General features: G+C 41.8%; 1 protein-coding gene across 2 annotated transcripts in view; it reads left to right on the top strand.

Annotated features, from left to right (window-relative positions):
• Nucleotides 1-22,233, top strand: part of CYRIB (CYFIP related Rac1 interactor B) — a 96,414-nt gene that overhangs the window by 11,602 nt on the left and 62,579 nt on the right. Inside the window, exon 1 of one of the 2 annotated variants that reach the window (XM_084201534.1) lies at nt 9,140-9,332. The exons of the other annotated variant lie outside the window; for it this stretch is intronic. The gene's annotated coding sequence lies outside the window, so the exon portion shown is untranslated. Of the gene's footprint in view, nt 1-9,139; nt 9,333-22,233 lie in introns of those variants that run through there. 2 annotated transcript variants of the gene reach the window in all.

A 22,233-nucleotide genomic window follows, 5' to 3' on the forward strand; every position in this document is an offset into this window, starting at 1 on the left:
GGGAAAAACTCATATGACCAATATTTTTACTTCTTTTATCCTAAAGCTCTGGGTGGTTACATGTATGTGTGTGCTTTTCTCTCACTCGCTTTTAGAATAAAATAAAGCCTTTACAAGAAGGTGATCAGTAATTAATTCTAACAGAATCCTCCTACATCTGCCTGCAACATTCTTGTGGCAGTGAGGGACAGAAGTGTAGAGGGAACAGTATTGGAAAAACACTTTTGAAAGAAAGGTGCTAAATGAGGAGAGTTCTAAATTGCTATGTGTTTGGATCACCCCATGTTGTTAATTTACAATTTTTTAATTTAAAAGTATATTTTCTATTTCTCTGCAATATCAGAAGAACATGACATGGAAAAGAGAAAACAGAATCATTGGGTGATTAGCTGTACTAATGAGGATAAGAAAGGTTTTAAAACATTCTGCACTGAACAATTTAAATGTTTATCATAGAATAAACCTGCAGCCATTCCTTCTCACTGACAGACATTATATTGTAATGTTGTCCCTTTGCAGCCTTTCCCAAACCACCCACTTCTTCTGAAACCTTTGACAAGTCTCAATATGACATGAGGTCTTTTTCTGAACCATGGTCTCCTACTCTCTGCCTTCTTTCTTGGTAGCCATTCAGTCTTCCACTGGGCACACGTGCCCCTCTTTGCCATCTGGCCACATTCAAGTCCTGAGTGCAGCCCCCTCTGGACTAAACCCAAGCTTGTCACACTCAGCTGCAAAACCTTTCAAAAGCTCAGGGGCAGAGTCTGTCATCTGAGCAGCAGCGTGTTGTGCCTTAGGACAGAAGTGACCCCATTAAAACCATTTAGAAGCATGCACACTTATGACTGGCTCACTGCCCTTATGCCTCTCCTTGCTCTCACATGGTTCCCCAGGCCCTCTCACATCCCTGCTTGAGCTGGTCTTCTTTGAGCAAACCACAGAAATGTTGTATTCTCTACATCTGCCCCTACCAGCCTTTTAACATAAAATTCAACTGATAAACAATTACGATTAAAATATAATGACAACATAATGGGAGCATGAAGGAGCAGGTACCATTTGTTTTTTTTAGAAGAGAAGAAAATTTAATTTGAAAATAGAGTCCTGTGAACAGTGTAACTAATGAATTGTAATTTTCTCCTGATTTGCATTCTTTGTGCCCTGCATTTCCCACTGGATCTTTTTCAGTGCAAAACTTCTCAGCTCCTCCCTGCTTCCAGCTCCCTCCTTCCCTACTATGTTCCCAGTGCTTCCACTGCAGCTCCCTCAGTGTCTCTCTTACATCTTACCAGCAGGCAGTAGATGATCCAAGCAGGTTGACTGGGCAGTATACACATGCTGTTGAGCATCCAGCACCACAAACCTGATTTCCAGGGGAGTGGAGGCCATGTGTCCTGGGACAGGAAGAATGGCCACCTGTCATAGGCCAAGGGCTCACCGGCAAGCTGGAAAACAACTGCAAGCGATCAGCCTCACTGCATAACACATTACTGTGTGAGACACTGTGCTGCTCCAGCTTTTGTGCCCAGGTTTGTTGGTTTAGGACTAGCTTAGTTGTAGAAAGCCAGTGTGTACAGCAGATCTCAGCAGTTATGTTTTCCTCTTATCTACAGCTTAGTCTGCAGGCTGCTAAGAGCAGGAGTTGCACCAGTGGTTTTTTTTAGGCATTGTACAAATATTTCCAATTAACCTTTTTGCATATGAAATTACTGAAGTTTAATGGCATCATTTTAGGCACTTAGAAGTTTTCAGAATGGGAGGGACCACTGCCAGAATTTGTAGCCTTCTTGCTTAATATCATATGAGAAGTCTGAGGTCAGAAATATGGTCTAAGCTTCAGAGTTACAGCCTAGCACCTCATAAGAGAATACTATTTTGCTTCTTTCAGGTTTTTAGCTTGTTCACTGCCTGAGACAGGAATAATTTAGGATCGGGAGAATATGAGCATGTATTTAAAAAGTTCCACTGGTTTGTGATGCAATCCTGCAGAGGCGGTGTGGTCATGGGGAAAGCTGTCTAGTCTGATCATTAACATAATAGGTACCTAAGCTGTGACTCCAGGAACCCAGATGTCTCAGATGGGACTGGATCCAGATTGCTATAAACAGGCACAGAATGTTTCCCAGCTTATGCATGGGGTTTATCAGCTGGACATAAAAAATATTATCTTTTAATCAATTGGGAAAACTCAGAATAAGTTTAAGCAATTACAATGTGCAATACCAGCTTTACTGTCTTTTCTTGCTAACTGAATATTAAACAGCTGTATCTGGTGCTATATTTAGCCCTAGGTGCAATATTCCTGCTCAGGAAAAAGGAAGAGAAAGATGTCTGGTGTGCAGTGTTACAGTTCCTCAGCAGAGGAAGTGTTTAAGTGCCTGCCTAAATGCTTTGTTTCATGGAAGCGTTCATCTGCACCCAGTCTGTCTCTCACAGATTACAGCACAGGAAAGTCCTGGCTTTCCATTTCCTCTGCTAGCAAACTCTTCCTTGCAGCTAGAGGGACTTGTGCTTGTAGGACCAGTAAGGACTCTATTTCTGTCCCTCGAGCTACCCAGGCATCTTAAAATGATTGTGCTCAAAGATTCTGCTTCATAACTCAAACATGCCTACCATGCGGGTGATGAGTGACTGGGAATTTCTTATCCCACAGAAAAAGAGTGCTACCTAACCACTGCATATGAGGTCATGGGAGAACATACAAGAAAATGTGTGTACTGATGAGAAAAGGGTTTCTTCAAAATTCAGCATTAGTTCTTACATTCAGCAATTTGGTACACTAAAATGATTTTAATGTCTGCTGCTCTTTGGAGCATATTGATGGCATTGAGAAAAGGCAGAAGTATAAAGGTATGCAACAGATGACTGCATCAAAACAGTGTAGTTTTAAAGATGTAGATGTAGATGGTGAGCTAATAACTAAATCACAGTCTATTTTTTCTCTCATTATTCAGTAGCCTTGTATTCAATATCACTTAGATCACACACAAAGATAAATTTGGTTTATGGAAGTTCAAGTGAATGCTGCAGAACCAGTTGCAGTTTTGATTTACTACACTGAATTCTAGATTTCAAATGGGACCAAACAGTCAGGTCTTTTCAAACTGAAATTGTGGTACAAGGGCAGAACAGCAGCAACAGTGACACTGCAGTCCTGTCAGCTCTTGGCTGTGCCACTGGAGCTCAAGGAACAATCCTATGGGGTGCAGCCTGAGATGCTGTCTTTGCTCCTGTCTTGCCCAGCAGTGCCTAACACTGATTCCATGAAATCCATGTTTACTCACTGCAGTTGTCCCCTGAGATTGGTGCTCTGCAGAGCTCTTCCCTGAGGTGCTTTCATTAAGTTACCTATTTCCCCAACAGAAGATTGCAACTTCCCCTGTGATGTGAAGAGGAAACTAAGAACAGCTGTAGCAGAGGAAACAGCTGAGGCAAAATGAAATGGTCTCTTGACAACATCCCTTGGTAACACCTAGACACAGCCCAAAAATCACTTATGAGCCAAATGCTGTTCTGAGAGCTTCTAATAACAAATGAATTAAGCATTTTGGGGAAAAAGAAAAAAAAAACACAGACCAATAAACAAAATCCCTGCAATGATTACATCATGACAAAGGATGGGATCAAAGTAAAATACCAGTCTCATGCTCCTGAGGTAGGCAGAAATCTCAATGAGATCAGTGAATATTTGTTTCCATCAGGGCAGCACAACTGTGTCAAAAACTCCCAAATCAAACCAAAACAAAACCTGGGTTCTCTTCCAGAGAGTCATGAGACAGTCTAACTCTCTGGGACATTGTCTTCCCTGTTCTCTGGAACATTGATTCTGTCCATTAACTGGAATACTATTATGCTGCTGATCTGAAAAATTCTGTGGGGAAGAGAAGAAAAAGAAAAGATAATGTTTGTGAGAAAATTCCAGTTCAGATATGTACTTTATTTCCTCCTGCGGTCCTGGGGGTTTACTTTGTTTAATAAACTGGCTTGACTGGGGCTAATGGGAGGTCAAGTGAAACTCTGCCACTCTACACCACCTGATTTGCAGCCTCCTCTGGCTTGGTGAAGGCCTCACTTTTAAGTAGCACTGCCTGCTACTCAGAGTGAATAAATATGGTGACATTTAGGAGTTTACAGTGACATTTAGGAGTTTTACTGGAGAAAGGCACCTCTCAAACGAGCAAAAGTGATGGCCCAGCACCTGCTGAGGTGATCACAGATTTTCCACTCCCCAAGCACAGACACACAGGTGCTTCTGGGGCTTTTCCTCCGCTGAGTGCTGTAAATTCAGAAGTGCAGTCTGTGGCCATGACCTCCTAAACTTGGTGATGCTGGGTTATCTCAGTTGCTTAGCAGGCCTCTTCCCTTGCCAGTGTGCTACCAGTGTAGGTTCACCATTGCAGCTACTCAAAGCTTGTCAGTGCAGTGGAGTCCATGCGGAGATCACTGAAGAAATTCTGTATTTCACAAACTTTTATAAGCAGCTTAAAGATCTCAGAGTCTAATACTGTGTTCTGCAGCAGGTCTACTATTCTAATTTATCTCTCTATTTTCCAGTAGAGATAAAACATGATTAAAATAGCTGCAGTTCCTCTTTCCACCTTCCTCTATGCTTACTGGTCTGTAATCTTCTTCTAATGCAGGCTTAACACCTGACATTTTCTCTTTTTTCTTCCTTTTTCTTCCCTGTCTCTCATATAGATGAGCTATATTTTTGAGGTAAGGCAGCAAAATGTGAGAATGTGAAAAAAAAAGAGCTTTATTTTGTAAAATCTCCATTATTCTTGATCACAGTCCCACTGACATGGCACTGAACCTTCCTGTGTTATTTGACTTAAAGAAGTGTTCATTAATTGAGAGCATGCTGTGTGTTTTAGCTGTGGCTCCCCACACAAAGGGGCCGTGCTGATCATTTGTAGGGAGCAACTGCATCACCAGATAAGCAAACTCTGAAATAATCTTGGACCTTGTAATGGCAGAAGAGGAGATGACTGATGCAATTAGTCACGTGAAGTGACTGGGGCATAGCATGAGGACATGACAGGATTTCACCAGGTCTGTCAGGGTAAAAAGACTGAACTCCAGAAGCATCTCAGTTTTCCTACTTGCCATCCAAATATCAAAATGACTTTTTTTTTGGGGGGGGGGGGGTGGAGTGGGGCAGGCGGGGAGGCATTCTGAGATTGTGAGTGCCTGTGTCCATGCAAGTATAAAACATTCTAACTGTTTGGCATGACAGTTTCTGGAAGCACTTCAGGGATCCTTATGAAGTGATTTGACCTTGGCTTTTTGTTTTGTCTGCATTTCTGGAAATTTATGTAGATTGTTCACATTTTGTTACAGCTGTTTATATTCTGAAGAGCGACATTCATATCAGAGGATTTGTACTATCTAAGTGAAAGCCCTAGAGGACTCTGTGGTATAAATGTGACTGCCTCTGCACTCTCTTGTTGACTACTGTAGCACTTGAGAATGTAGAGAAATCTGGGCAGGGGAGAGCAAAACCTGACGTTGGTTTTATCTGAACTGAAAGGTGCTATGAGCCACAACCGTGAAACAAGGGAGCCCTGCAAAGCTGCATTTCTTCCATTCTTGACATTTTCCATAAGAAATTCTGTGTCTTTAACCATTACTTTAAAGGAATAATCTTCAGCCATAGGATGTTTACTTTCTATTTTCATCCATGTAATGGGAGAGCTATTGCTGTCCTCCCCCCAGAACTGTCAGTGGTCAGGGCGCTCTATTGTCCCTGCTGAGTTCACATAGCACAGGGTGATGGTCACTTCTTTTTCCCGTTGGACTCTCTCCCCTAGGCTACCATTAGGTTGAAAAGCAACCCAAGTATTCTAACAGTGCATGGCACCTAAGGGCAGCTTTGCTCCTGTGGCTTTATTTATCCATCTGGCCATCCATATATAAAGTCAAGTCATCTTTTGTCACTGGTATATATACACACATATATGCAATACATATACATCCCAGAGTAATTTTAGAGCTCATTAATCTCTTCTTAATGAAAATGCTCTGACCTGTTTTCTTTCCTGTCAGATACACCTACCTGGCACGAACTAACTTACAAAATCCTCAGGCATTCAGCACCATAGGAACAGTTATGTTGTGTTACCACTCTTTTATTCTATGATATTAACCAAAAAATATAGTCTTTAGTTCTGTTTTATTGTTGTTGTTTTGGGGGTTTGTTTTTTGGGGGGAGAGTTTTAATATTTATTGCAGTGATAACCTGTTCAAATAATTTTGGATTCAGAAGAAGCAATTAAGAAATTAAAAGTGAAGGCAGAACTAATAGAAAATTGCTGGGTTTTTTAGTCATGCAGCATTTTCCACAGTGTTCAATAATTTTTTATGCTTCAATTATTATGTGGGATGTGGATGTCTTAGTGTGCAACTGCTGTTAAAGCATCAGTGACGCCCAGCATCTGGGCATTCTTGTACTTGTGAAAGATGTGAGATCCAAATCAAGGGTATCTTACAATTTTGGAGAACATTAAGGACTATATATTACGATAAACCTGCTCATGGTTTCAGTAGGAAATTTTCCTTGTTTAACCCCACTCTGCCAAGCCCCAAGTGCTCTATAATGTTATGAGCAACAACAACTGTTCAGCCCTAAGGCTGGTTGTGTGTAGCTCTTTAGTTCTGTGTAGAAGGACAAAGCTCTCAGGCAGGTGAGACCCCTGGTTTCAATTAAGCCCAAATGGTAACGAGTCCACCATTAACTCAGAGCACAATCCTGCTTCCCTTGAATGCAGTTCAGTGGAAGCTGGATCACCTCTTGCCTGGCACACAGACTTGTAAAGCCCTGCAGACTTTAGAGAAGATGAGGATGTGGTGATAACCTGCCTCATCTCAGGAAGGAGTGTGTATCGATTTACACCTCAAAATTTGTATCCAGTGCAAAAAAATCCTTTCTGTGGCAGAAGTGAAAAGCCATGTCATGCATTTGTTCAGCCACTACACAAATCACACGCAGGCAGAACTGGAACTTCCGTCATTCTGCTGAAGGTGCTGCTGTGAAAGTCCTTTCTCATATCTTCTTCGACATCTCCTCTGTTTGCTTCAGTCTCTACAAACCTCTCAGAGCCTCCAGAGCTTGTCTGAGCACTCCCTTCTCCCTGCTTAGGTGAAGGCAGTGGGCAGGTTTGTGGTGCACCAGCCCTGGTCTTGCCTGACTGCTACCCAAGGACCAAAACTCAAGTGTGGTGATTTCCTTTGAGTTCACCAAACAGGTTTTGCAGCTGAACTATACTCACAAATGGCTTCCTTCATATACCAGGGTACTCTTTTAGTTAGAATACTTTAAAGTTATTTTAGTCAAACCATATATCTTGAATCCTAATAAGTTAAAGACAAACTAAGTTTATCAGATTAAGTCAACTTATACATAGGTATGATAATAATGAGAGAAATACATTGACATATAAATAAGCTATTTTCCATTTTTGTGCTTTCTCAGTGGGCTTAGGGGTACCTGATATTCACTAATATTTGGCACTTAACAAACTGCTATCAGGCTTCTGAAGAGGAACTAGTAGAAGTGGTTGGACTGTGAGGTGTTTGGTTTGTCTCTTTCAGATTGAGAATACCCTTTGATTACAGCTGTACCGATAATGTTTTACTATTCGAGGGTGCCGGTTTTGCACTGCCTGGCTGCCATGAACTGCCCTTGGTGTCAGAACAGCTCTGAGTGAAGGCCAGGGGAGACTGCATGGCAAAATTTAGAAAAGCATTGTCTAGATTCCAGGTTACTTTAAGAAAAAAACCGAAAAACAAACAAAAAACCAAATCCAAAACCAACCAAAACAACGGAAAAACAAAACCAGCAGAACTTTTAATTGTTTTCTTTCTAAGTAGGTCTATGTGGAATTTTACTAAAGCAGTGAGCCCTGAAACAAGGTATTTGTGCAATCCCTCTGCTTTGGCAAATTTATCCACAGCAGGAGAAGCAGTTCAGGGTGTGTTTTGTCCCTGTGTGAGGATACCAAAATCCAGGGTGTGATACAGAAGGTGAAACCTTCATAAAATCAGAATATGCTGAGTTGGAAGAGACCCACAAGGAAGACTGAGTCCAAATCCTGGCCATGCACAGAAAGCCCATAATTAAGTCCATGGGATGTTCTTAAAATATGTTTTTGTGTTTGGAGTAATTTAGAATCATTTATGCTGTAGAAGACCTTTCAGATCATTGAACCCATTCATAAATCCATAGCAAAGTCACCACTAAACCACAACCCCAAGTGCCACATTTACATGTATATTAAACTCCCCCAGTGATGGTGACTCCACCACTTTTATGGGCAGCCTGTTCCAACACTTGACAGCCCTTTCTGAGAGGCATTTTTTCCCTAAAACCCAATCTAAACCTTCCCTGGTGCAACTTGAGGCCATTTCCTCTTGTCACTTGGGAGGAGACCCGACCCGCACCTGGCTGCAGCCTCCTGTAGGGAGCTGTAGAAAGCCCTGAGGCTCCTTTTCTCCAGGGTAAACGACCCCATAAACCCGTGTGGGTTTTTTGTGATTGTTCAACATATTTTGCATGTCTTTTGCATTTTCGCGGAGATGGAGGTGGAAAGCATTCCAGGATCAGCCTGAGTGCAATGGTATGGGGTTCTGGCAGCGCTCACTGAGGGATGGAACTTTACACATTTTAAAAAATTATTTCTTTTTGCTTTGATCCACCTGGCAAGACGTTTCTGAATGGCTCTGAGCCATCAGCCCCGCTTTTCCTAGACAAGGAGCAGCCCATCTCCCTTCCCAACCTGGCTTTGCCAACTGCAGACACGTCAAACCCCCGAGCCAGGCCCTAGAGAAGCACCAGAAGCCCAGAGCTGCCCAAGCACCGATGGCTGCCGCTGCCCGAGCCAGGCCCTGAGCTGTGTCTGGGGCTGCGGGAACGCCGCGGCCCCTTTAAGGGGCTGCCCCACTCGCCGCCTCGCCCGCCCGCCTCTCTTTCGCTCCCCCGCCCGTGCCCGAGACACTGGGAGTCGAAGCAGGTGCATGCGCAGTGCGCTGGCGGCCGGGCGCGCTTGCGCAGTCACCTGCTGCTGGCCGCCCCCCCCCGGTACATCCGGGTCAGCGCACGCCCGCCCGCACGGCCGGTGCCCGCGGTGCTGTGCGGCCGCTCCCCCCCTCCCCCGCTCCCCCCTCCCCGCGCGCGCTCCCGCCGCCCGCGCGCGCTCCCGGCGCGCTCCCGCCACCCGCGCGCGCCGCTCCGTCGCTGCTCCGGCCGAGCGGGGGAGGCGGCGGCTCCGGCTCCGCTCCCGATCCCGGTCCCGCTTCGGATCCCGGTCCCGCATCGCCGCGCGCGGGGCGGCTCGGTGAGTGCCGGGAGGGCGGGAGGGGCCGGGCGGGGCGCTCGCCGCTGCATCCCTCGCGTTCCCTCGGCTCCGGCGGCGCGACCCCCGCCCCGTTCCCGCGGGGCCCCGTTCCCCGCCCGGCTCCAGCTGTTGCTCTCCCCGCTCCTTCAGCGCTTCGCAACTTCTCCCGTCCCGCCGCCGTTTCCCCCCGCACGCCGAGGAGGGGTCCCGGGGCGCGGGGGAAGCGGCGGCCGCTGCTCCCTCGCCGGGGAACCACGCGGGTCACTGGGGACCGGCCGCCCTGCCCTGGGCTTCCCCGGCGCTCCGGAGGCTCCTGTCCCCCGTCGCGGGCACAGGGTCTGGTTTGCGCCCGGTGTGAGTGCGGGCGGCTCCCCGGGATGCAGGTAGTGCCGTGGGATGCGGGATGGAGTGACAGTGTTAATGGATAACGGGAGGGGAGAGCTCCTGGAGGGACATCTGCAATCCTTCGGAGTGTGGCTGAACGTGCCGCGGGTTAAGCGGAATACACGAATCGTCGCAAATTTGTCATGGTTAGGGTGTATCCTGCAGGTTTGTGTGCAGCGCTGTGATGCTGGGGCTGTAATTCCAGGTGGGGCTAAGGTGAATTTGGAGTCTGTAACAAGAGAGTGTTGTTTCTAACCTATTAATTATGTAACCGATAAAATCAAATTTTAATTCCATTATAATTTTCTCCCATGTAATTCAGTGATAAGGACGCCTGCAACTTAATTTTTTGTTACTTTTTAATCCGGTGTCATATCTCACTTGGTAAAAAAAATGCAAGAAGTTTATTCACAGAAACATTTGAGACCCTGAAGAAAGCAAGAGACTGTGTGTTATGAAGGTTTTTGAAGTTTTTTTTCTCTGTCTGTTCCATAGCATCAGCATCCTGTATCCAAATGTCAGCAACAGTGTGACAGCTGTCATACTGCTGTGATAGTGGAGTATTACTAATGTTTAAAATCTGTCATTCTGAGTTTTTGGTAACATAATATGGAAATACAAGTGTACATTAGCATGTATGTTAATCTTCAAACCAGGAAAACATTTTCTAGATTGATCTGATAATCTGGGTTCTTCCTTATTACTGTTTCTAGTGGTAAAAATTGCAAAGTCTCTTTTGCTCAAATTCTCTCCCCGTTCACTGATGTAGAATTTTCTTTCTTTGTGCTCTGATTGGACTTTATATACAGCTGTTAGTTAATCAGCATTTTCTGTTGTAGGTTGTGTGTTGGGCAGCCTGAGATTACTGTTGTCAAGGTTGGAACATGGGTTCAAACTTAGAAGCTTCCCCCTGACAAACATCTTTGTTCAGCAAAGCGTGTTGCTTTGGAAAATATATCTTTGGTTTTGTGTGGCAAGTTTAACAGCAAAATCTGAAACCACTTGAATAAGATACTGCTATTACATGAAGTTGGATTGTTTCTTGCCTGGCATACAGAGAGTATTCTATTGTTGAAACAGAAGCTTTGAGTAGGAGAGAAGATAGCTTTTTATCCCAGTCAGACTGTCAGATTTGTTATTGCATATATTAGCTGTCTGCAAGCAGGGGCTGTGGAAGAAGTGATCCCAGGATTGTTTTAAAATATCCCTGTCAAGATTATATGAAAGTAAGGAATGAATTTGATCCCATCTGTTATACAACTTCCATTTGTCATCAGGTGCTCTAGATTTTCTTCCTTGTTTGCAGTTTAGCTGGGGCCACCTGAGGGGACAGATTATAGAAGAGTTTGTCTTCTGAAAGTCTCTGTCTCTTCCTGTGACAACCTTCCCTACTCTGGCTGTGGAAACCTGGTGTCAGGCAGTTCTCTTCTTGCATACAAAACTATCCTGTCCCTTTATCTGGGTTTTGTGTGAGTCTTTCTCTTGATAAAGAGAAAAAAAAAATCCATTTTTAATTGTGTCTAGCAGTAGTTATATATATTTCCAAAAGAATGGATTGTTAAATTAATTGAATGCAGTGGTTTAACGACACTTGTGGGGGCACCTTAAGGTGTCTGTCACCAGTCCTCTAACAGTGCTTACTAAACACTTAGAATTAATACTGTAAAGAGACAGAAGGGCAGGGAATATTTGTATTGCAAACTACTGAATTATTGAGTAATACAGTAACAGAAATTGTCTCTGTCATTTGGAAAAGCATATGTAGGGGCCACTTTGGATTTCTGCAGCTGCTTTGGCATGGTAAACATAAATGCTGATTTTTTTTTCCTCTCGCTGTGTATCTTGGAGAATACAGACACACAAACAGCCCGCAGTCCCCTTTTTCTTTTTCCTGCCTGCCAGCTGGGGGCATAGATGGAACCAATGCATATCTTGACGTAGTGGAGACAGGCAGAATTAAAGCCTGTGTGCAAGGAGTTGGATTTGTTTTTAAAGCAGGTTTGTGTGTGGCTGTTGTAGTTCATTTGGTTGGTGGTTTTTAGGAGATGAGGGCGCTAGTGTAAGTCAAGGTTGTCACCTTTGCCTGTCCTACCTACAGGCTTGTTCTCTTTAATGATACCAAGAGTTTCTGTCATTGATGTAGATGGGCATAAGTTGAGAAGAATGACTCCTGTTCGTTAAGGTAATGTTAACTACCCTGAAGTACATTACAAATCAGTTTTATGAGACATGTTCATCATAAAAATGTTTGAAAATACATCTTCAAAGTTGAAATATTTTGAGTGTTGTCAACTGCATCTCATGGATTATCAGCTGTCAAGCAAATGTGCTACAGGCAAGGCATGCCGCTCATGTGAATATATGTGCTGAATCCACACAAGGCTTGAATGTCAGTGCCAGCTCCTGTGCTTAGAACCAGGATGCAAAGAGTCATCCTCGTAGTCATTTTGGTCCAACTGAATCCCTCCAACATGGCCTCAGCGGTGATGGGAGTGTGGGCACTGGAGATATGAAGGCAGCTCTGCTTGGATTGGAAAGTTAAGCACTGGGGATCCTGAAGCATTGTCCCTGCTTACTAGCTTTGGCACCTGAATTACATGCATCAGTTAGGCAGGGTAAGAATTATTTCAGATAATTTTCCAGCTGTTAATGTTGGCCATTTGTACCATTTGATGTCTTTTCTACTCCCATTTGTTTGCATATATTGAGAGCACTTTAAGTAAATGTATGGTCCTCTTGCACACCTCTTAGGTTTTCCTTTATTATTAATCTATGGCTATATAAACTTTACTGAGGAATATCAGTATTTTCTTCCTTGTGATCGTAGAAAATTTAACACCTCTACCCAATGTAGAGGAATCCGCAATTCTCTTCATGTTTACAAGGACAGGGAATTACTTGATTGCCTTTAATTTCAGGATCTCTTATAAAATCACCTCAGTTTCCCCCTGTCTGTGATTCAGGAATGTTCTCTCGAGTGCCACAAGTTGGCTGCTGCAGCTGGCAGAGTGTTTCCAACTGTCTAAAATTTGCTGAGAGCAATGGGCTCTTACATAGGCACTGTTTTACATTTGCAGTTCCAGTGCTTACTGGGGATACATGTATTGCAATCATATAAACAGCAGAGCTTAACAGAAACCAATGACAAACAATGAGCAGTTTTAGAATTGACTAGGTAAAGCTGAAAGTATTTTTAGCTGCAGCACTTTCTCCTGTGTTCCCCATCCCCTGTGGTTTTAATTGCATTCTGCTTTTTAGAAATGGCATTTTGTCCTCTCTGTGACGTGAAAGCCTGATGTACAGAGAGTACTTTCACTGTGGAAACAGTGAAACTAGTTACAGGTGAAGCATAATTGAAAGGGGTAGGGAAAGTGATGCATTCTTCGACCTTTCACTCATGATCATTTGAATTTCAGGATAGTTGTAAGACAGTCATGGTTGTGAGGTGAGGACTGACCCTGTCCTGCTCAGTATGTTTATGTGGCTTATGAACTCAGATCTGTTGTTACAGCATTTGTTGTCTAGTTATGCTGCCCTCTTCATTTACTGTTGCACCTGAATATGGTGATATTGATGAAATGTTTAGTAATTGATTTCTGGTTAACTCTGACAATGTTAATGTTGTTCATGTAATTGATTTGTAAAAGTATTTTTGGTTCCAGACTTATTATCTTTGAATGTTCTTTAGGATTGCTTTTTCAGCACCTAGAAAAAGAGTTTTTATGATTCTGGTACCTAGACTAATGTCAATACCTAGAGTGTTGACTAATTTGTATGTCTTGGGAAAGGCTGTTTTTTACCTTCTTTGCACTAATCTAAAGTTCTGATGCTGCATTTGGGGAATGGTATCTGACTGACCAAACCTGCCATTTTTTTTTCTTACTACATGAAATCATTGCAGGACTGTAGGAAAAACTGGGGACTAAATATCTCTGAAATGAGGAGATTGTACTTATATACAATCTTCAAGTGTGTAAAACTAGTTTTCTGTAATAATGTTTGTATGGGAGGTTATATTTTTATTCTTCTACTCCTGTTCAGTGAAAATGCTGTATGGTTTGTGGTCTTGATTACTAAGTGTTGGACTGATTCTCTGGCTTACATCTACATCACTTGGGATTCCCAGGTGGTCCCTGTGCAAATAGTGTGACTGGGTCTGGGACAGCTTAGCTTGTGAGATTCGAGTGCGTTCAGTTTGGTGTGGCTGTAGCTACGGAAATAGCATGCCTTGCAAAACAGGCCTTCTGTCTGCCACCCACACCAAAACCTAAAGCTTGATCCTGTAGGCAGTTAATAAGTTTATCTGGGAGGCTGATTCCATCAGCAAATGCTTTACCTGAAATTGGTGTCCACCAGGCAAAAAAAAAAAATCTTATATGGGTAATCACTTTATATATAAGAAAGTGCAGCAGAACACTGTCCTAGATACATTTTAAAAGCACTTTTTACTTCAGACTACAGGGCTTAAATGTTCCCCAGTAGCAGGAGGCAGTTCTGTGAGCAAATTCTGTTTAACTGGCGTAGTTCAAAAGACTCTTAAATTCAGCCATGAGGCAATTCTGGTTCTCCTTCAATCCTAGATGATTAAATTAAATGGAGTGTTAGCGTGAGTAACTTTTTCTGGTGTACTACACAAGGTAATAGATGAGTTCCTAGGAGCCCTAGTTGTAAATTAGATGACTGGAAAGCCCCGTTTCTATGTCTAGTGGCTGTAGCAGTTGAATAACTTCAAAAGTTAGATCTAATTGTGTATTCTCCTAGTCAGGTGTGGCACTAGGTGATGGCTCGCTCTCCTTTTTATTACAGCAGTCTTGAGGGTAACATCCTCAGGGAAACAGATTTCTTGCCTTTTTGTGTTGCACAACAAAGGTGTTTGTTTCAGCCTCTGATGTACAAATCAGTTTGACCCTCTACTGAATTAAAAAAAAAACCCACCAAAAACCAGACAGTCTTCTGAATTCTCGCACTGTTATTCTGGAGAAAAAAAAAAAAGCTATAAGAATTAATAAGAAATATGATCATAGCAGAGTTTTTTGTTTGTTTTGTTTTTGGGTATTTTTTGGGGGGGGGAGGGGTTTGTTGTTGTTTAAATGGAATCTTCCTGTCTAGTGTCATTGAAAGTGAAAATTCTTAGGCAAAGTGCATTCTGGGCATGAAAAGACAGTTAATTTCTTGTTGTATTTGCACCTTTTATGTGCTGAGACATATGATTACTTGAAACTGTTCCCTTTAAAGGTGGAAGTGAAATACGTAACCACTAGACTCCATGAGGCTTCATTTCAAAGATAAAATTGCTGACCTTTTACATAAATGAAGATCATACAGACAAGAGAGAGCATTGTGTAAGGGTTGCTTATGGAAGCAGTTAATTGATTTGGAGTTTAGATTTCCTGCTTCTATGTGGGGAGATGTGGATTTGTCAGCTGAACGGGCAGTTGAATTGTAATGATGGTTTTGAATTTTTTGCTAGGGCTACTTTGCTTGTTCCCATGTATAACTGACTAAAGTCATGTTCTCCTAAGCACTAAAATAGTAAATGCTTTATCTGTTCTTACCTTTGCATCTCGGAGTTTAGAACTAATTAATTCAGAAATAATTTCTTAGCAGGAGTAACAGAATAACGTAATCTAGTTGAAGAACCTTGAAGTTTGGAGGACAATCCTACAAGAACTTTCAACTAGTATAACAAAGCCCAAGTTATTTTCTTATTTCTTCTGAAGTTTACGGTTTTAGCAATGTTCAAAGTTTTTATGGGGAAATTTGCCATTATTCTGTTACTGGCTTCTTAATAAACGTGGGGTAGAATTGTGTCCCAGTAGGAATCTCACTGTAGTTGTGACTGGCAGTAGAGTCTAGTAAATGGCAGTGTTAGACACTATTGATTAAGACCTAATATTTTGAATGTGACATAATATTGATGTTAATATTGTGTCAGGTTTTCAAAAGAATTTCAGTCAAACGACTTTGGTAACTGCCAAAAGTGAAGCTTGGGAACAGATGTTGTAATGGGAGTCTTAAAATTTGACAGCTCTTCAAATAACTCTAGTGTGCCTCTGCTTTAGAGCAGAGTGTTTTTGCAGGGCTGATGCCTCTAGCTTTGCTTTTCTCCCTGTCCCTAGTCCAGAATGGGCCTCAGTTTGACCCCATTACAGTCCTATGCAAACTCATGCTCTAATAAACATGTATCTAGGCAGGCGGTATGGAAGAAGAAATGGGTTTGGATGGAGAGGACAGCTGAGGTGAGGAGAGATGGCAATTAACTAGGAGGAGGATCAACTTGCTTTGAGTTGAAAGCAGGGAAGCATATGAGTTAGAATCTGGGACTGAGTTAGACCCAGGTTGATGATAATCTAGCAGAGAGATTGGGGGGTGAGCTCTTTGGCTGTGTGGAAGGTATTGGTCAGTACTGAGGGAGTGTGCAGGAATGGTGCTGTCTCTCACCCAGCATCTTGGGGACATCAAGGAAAATGAGGACTTGCTGGACAAAGAAAATGCCTAAAAGAGAGCTGATGGGCAGGGAAAGGCAGACAGGAGGAGTAAGGGTAGAAGCTAGGATTTTGTAAAGAAGGCAGAGAGGTCTGTTGGACAGGGAACTTGTGAAGGTAAAAGTAGAGTTAGAAAATCTGTAAGGAAGGGACTGCAGTGAAATAAACAGAGTTTTGTTCATTGCCATTAGTAGCCAATGTGTCTTTACCACTTTAGCTTAATATGTATCCCTGAGTGGTAAAAACTCGTGTTGTGAGCACATGGTTCTGATTCTGGTCATGAGCTAGGTAGTTACAAGGATTAATTGTCTGGGCTCATCTCCTGGTTAAGAATTTATACTATTTGGCTGCAGAGAAGTGCTCAAAAAGTCCAGAAGTTGCAGAAAGCAAGCAACCAGGAATACATATTGGTAGGCCATTTCTTCCATTAGTACCGTGCTTCATCACCCCAAGTGTCTGGTGCTAGTTTCGTCAACACAGTGTTCAATAGTGTGTCTTCATTGCTTTAGACTGCACCATGCTCTTGCTAGATTGCTCCAGAGAAGCAGTTAATTTCCTCATGGACAGTGGTGCTGCTTTCTGCAAAGTTATTTATTATCAGAAGGGTCTAGTGAGAAGAGGAAGTAGTTTGCTTCCTATTTTACACAAGGAGCAAAGGCACAGAGAAGTTCAGTTAGTTTTGCATGATTAGAGATGACTGTAACCTGACTCTTTTTTTTGACTGCTTTACATATTGCAGCCACATCCCCATAGAACTTGCTGCTTTTCTCCTACTACGATTCTCTTTTAAAATTGATTCCAACGTCACACTTATTTCTTGTGTTTGTGGTCTCTTTGGGCATGTAGCTGCCCTAATCGAATTGGAGAACAAGGCAGTGCTCTAGATCCTGTTTATTGCAGCGGGGGAACATGGCCATTCAAAAAGGCAAAGTTGTTTCTAGTTTCTTCTTTTGTAACTATGTTGCTTGCTGAGAGAAATGAGGAAGTGTTAATTCCGGCATTGTGCGGCTCTGTAGAATTTGTACTCTGGTGTGAGTAGCTCCTTGAAGCATTTGGTATTGATGCATATCTTCTCTGTGCTGTATTCACACAGCTCTAGGGCCAAACTAGCACATGTTGTGAAAAGACACCTACTTGGTGTTTAAGTGTTGTGGAGAAGTTGAAGTGCTGTTGCAGCCTTATTAACAGAATTGTGGGCAATGAATTCCTTTCTCTGCTTCATGGTGAGGGAAGGAGGGATGAGCTGTTTTTTTTCTTTTTCAGGTGGGAGTCTCTCAGTTGTCCACATTGCTCAGCTTATCTGTTTAATTTGACAGACAGTTCTGTCCTGCTGTCACCACTGCACTCATAAGTTCTTTCTGTTTTGGAGCCCTTGTGGCTTCTTGAGTTTCTCTATAGAAATGAAACTGTATCAACTAAGGTAAGAAGTATAAAGCTGCTGTTTCTTCTCTCAGTAGAAGGAGTGGTAAAAAAAGCTTTTGCTACCCTCTTGGGGTTTTTGATGGTTTGTTTGTGTGGGTTTTTAAATGTTTTAATTTATTTTTATTTTGAATCAGGCTCATCACTCAGTTTTTCTTGGAAGCTTCTTTTTCAAAAGAGAAACACTATGAATTAAGTTCATTCTGGTTAGAAAACTATATAGTTGAAAAGAAAGAAAAAAAGGAATAAGTGTTTATTCCTTGGTAAAGAAAAGACCAGTAGCCTCTGCTGGTAGAGTCGTGGTGTTTTGCCTTTTCTTATGTTGGCTTATGTTCAGTTAATATTTGGCTGACCAGCTTTTCAGCTTGGAGGACTAGAAGTACTTCTGCTATAGAATAAATTTGGTGGAAACTTGCTCTCTCTTGAAAGTGTGGCATTCATTGGTCGCAATCTCTCTTCAGTCTTAGGTTAGAGAAGGGAATGATCATGGGGAGTGCTTTTGATCTCAAGAGTCAGTCTGGGTTTCTTAGAAGCACAGCTGGCTTCTGATGCAATATTGGGAATGTGATAAACATTGGTCTTCAATCCTGAGGTACTTTCATGTTGAAGAGGACACATAAACAAAGATTTTAAACAATTAGAACCCCAGGTGCTGTTTCTGGCCTTATGTAGGCTTTTTGTGTGTTTAGTTATGTGATGTGTCAGCTCTGCCCACCTTTACCTCTGTGGGTGGATTTATTCAATTTAAGTCTCTCCAGTTCAAGTAAGAATTGTAGTGACACTTTATAAAAGAACACGAACTGCAACATGCTGAAGCACAGCTACGTGTGGGTGAGTCAGGAGGGAGCTGGAGTAGCAGCACTAGAAAGAAAAGGAAGTTCAGTCACGATAAAACTTTATTTTAAAAGGGGGGAAGAAAACAACCAACCTAATGAAAAATATTAAGTCAAAAGCCCCATCTCTCTCCAGAGTATGGAATGCAGCAAAGTGATATAGTTTGTATCTTGGTTACTCTCTGTGTGCATAGAGTTTTGTGTACAAATCCCTAACACCACACGTGCACCCATTGCTTGGTGTGTCTGCACACTGTGCACCTAGTCAGCTGGATTGTGTCTTAAGACACTACTCAAGCAGGACAGTTTATATCTAAAGCAAATTTGAGCTGATGTAGAACCCACATGTACTTTTAGGAAATTAATATTTTAATTGCTGGTCAAAATACTTCAGTGATTTTTAAGCCCCTCTTTTGGTGTAGAAGTGAAACAGCCTTTGCTTATGCTCATGTTCCATCTGTTGAGGGCAGGTCCTCCCTGCCAGGGGACAGGCATGCACACACTCCCTCATCAGGGCATTTTGTGTTGCTGACAGTTGTCAGGAAATAAAAAATGCTATGTACAATAAAGTTCAATTTCTCACAGTATGTTGGATTTACAACACTGCCAGAATGGTTCAGTATTGCATAATTTTGTGGTTTTGATGTATATGCCATAGCTTCAGTGAAGGAGCTAAAAATCACTCACTAAGTTCCAGTAATTTGTGTTTAGCTTCCACAGTTACATGGCTTTTACTTCCTCAGAGAACATGTCATCTTTGGTCTTAGCAATTTAGCATGTTAAAAAAAATATGTTGAAAGTCAAATGCTTTCTTTAAAATGAAAAGCACAGTTGTTGTGCTTAGGTCTATTTCCTGGTTCTGAATCAGTGTTTGAAAAAAAAAAAAGTCCAACAAAAAAACCCAACCAAAGGTATTTACTTGGTAAAATGTTATTCTCTGCAAAAGAAATGGTGTGTTGTTTTTGTCATGTGTTGCAAATGAGTGCAAATTTCATTTCACAGTTCAAGATATTTCTTTATAACTTAATCATGAGAAAGATAAGCTATTTTATGTTGGTACTTCAGTGTATCTCTTTTCAAGGACAGTGCTCTATCTTATGCTACAACTTTTTGGAAGTCCAGAGTCAGAAGAAAATTGAAGACAGTGAGTGAAAGCCTTGTTCGATATGTCTGAGCAGTCATCATAGGACTTTATGAATACCCTAATTCTTTGAAGTACTTGTGTTGTGTGTCTTTTTCTTGATTTAAAGCTGGTTTATTTAAGGTATTTTTTTTTTCTCCTTGCCTTAGGCAGTCCCAGAGTATGAATTTCTACACTTCATCTGCTGCCCTTCACTGCAGGAGGGCACCTCATAAAAGTATTTTCTCTCTTATCAGGCGGTTATTGTGTGTAACATCATCTCTGCCTTACTGCTGTCAGCTGTGCTCTGCATCAGAAATTGCTGAGGCTGCTCTTGCAGGGCTGACTTCTAGCGGAAATGTGGAGGCTGTGTCCTGCCTGCAGTGCTGTAATAGAACTAACTGGAAGGTGGGGTTCATGCTCTTGTTTTACATCTGCTCAGATAGCTTCACTCTCACTGCTCTGTCCTTCCTTATCATCTTTTATTTAGCACTTACGTAAAAGGCTCTTCTTGCTTGTACTTCAGGAAATATCTGACATAGATAGCATTCTTTGTGTTTTCTTTTGCTCTTACCAGCCATACTTTTCTCTGCTTTATGCTTCCCCTGAATTCTCCTATACCAGAAAGTTTAGAGTAACTAAAAAGAGCTGTTAGTAGAGTCTAATTGAGTAGTACAGTAGGTCTGGTTGTTATCCTACTGCTTCTTTTGTTTAGCATCATTAATATTTGTAATCATCTCTGCAAAGCTGAGGCTAAACTGCCTGAAAAGGAAGTTGTTTGAATTTTTCATAGAATGGCTTGGGTTGGAAGGGACCTTAAAGATCACCTGGTGCCAAGCCCCCTGCTCCTCATGGAGAACCTGTTTATCAGTTCTGAATTCAGGGGCATCAGGCCAGGAGTCCAGAGAGATTTTCTTTGAACTGTGATTTGGAATTGGGGATGGCTTGTTGAATAGGACATGGCTTCCTTTCTTTCTTTTTTTTTTTTTTTCATGCTTCCTTCTTGCTGGTTCTCAGGGTTTCTCAGTACTTGTAATTGGGGCAGACTGTAGTAGTCTGGTTTGCATTTCTGACAAATACTCCTTTTGGTCTGGGTAAAGTTTATAGTGCAGAAGCAAACTTTTCTTCTTTGTGAGGAGCCATGAGACCCTACTCTTTTCCAAAGCAGCGCTTCCAGGGGGAAAAAAATTTCTTTTGCAGTGAAACTGATCTTCAAGGTCAATATTTCAAACTTCTCTAATATCATTCGAGAAGAACTAAATTCAGCATCTACTGCCTGAGATTTTACACTGGAATGCATTTATGCATTTCTTGGTTATATGGCAGGAATTCTAAAAATCTGTCTTGGCTTTTGTTGTTTTTCTTGAGCAAGTTTGAAAAAGGTCGGCTTTTTTTTTTTTCTTAGACAAGTGAAGTCAATATCCTTCCTCCTCCAAATTTTGTAGGCTGCTTACAAAAAGAAGCCTGTAGGTGAAGTTTATCTCTGGCACAGGAGCTCTGACCTCAGCCTGGAAACTTAGTGATAGTTCCTCCTTTGCCTATAGCACCTGTGATAAGTAGTTAACTCTCTGTACCTTATGAAATGGGACTGATTTAATCTTTAAATAGAAATAGTAGGGTCATGGTTTTGAAACATGCTACATTGTTGTTTTAATAGCTAGCTACACTTCAAAGAAATTTTTCTGGAAAACACTTGTGGAGGTTCAGCCCCAGAACTATCCCATCTTAATGAGATGTGCACCTCTTGCTATTGACTTACATGTATTTTATCTAACCTGTGTTTATAGAAAACTGCAGCACATATAAAAATTGAAACAGTAATACCTTTGACTTACCCAGAACAGAAAAGATGGAAATGTGTTATCTAGTCCATTTGCCTGGTAATAGGGGATCTGTTCTATCTGATTATCATATTTATAGGAAAATGATTATACTTGCATTTGTCTCACAGACCAGCTTCTGACTCACTATGCATATTCTATTACATAATACTTGTAAATATACTGTTTATAATATATATATATATATCAATATAAAATATATATTTCAACACATGATATTAAATACCCTGGGATATGCAAATAATTTTTTCAGAATTCAGTAGATTGCGTATGCAATAGAAACAGCTGTACCAGCTGATCTGAGTATTTTTTGTTTGTTTGTTTTGGTTTTTTTTGTTCTGTTTTTCTTCAGTGAGATGCTCTAATCCCAGTTGCTTAATTGTTCTGGTCATACAGATGTGCAGGGTAGGCGATTTGAAAAGGTCCATCTATTTCAGTGTGATGAAAAGAACTGTAGTCGTCTATTGCATAAATAGAAATAGTCATCTAAAGCCTGGACTTAGCGAAGTTCACAGTTCTGCTTGCCCCAGCCTGTGTACTGGTTGGGCCACACAAAACAGGCTTGTGAAACTGGTCCAGACTTCAAACAAACAACTTGTGGGCTTGTAGTAGTTTTAACCAGTGAACTTACCCATGTTAGCCCAGTGGTGTTGCTGTTGGTAGAGCACAGGAAGTAAGGGAAGAACTGTTTCATCTCTGGCAGTCCTGGCTTAAAATATTTTATTTAAAGTGTTAGAGAGAGCAAAGGAAATAAATACAGATCTTAATTTTATACTTTTGAACTTGTGTAAAAAGGCTTTGTCTTTATAGCTAGTTGAA

Source organism: Fringilla coelebs (assembly GCF_963513975.1).
Source record: "Fringilla coelebs genome assembly, chromosome: 1".
NCBI classification, from domain to species: domain Eukaryota; kingdom Metazoa; phylum Chordata; class Aves; order Passeriformes; family Fringillidae; genus Fringilla; species Fringilla coelebs.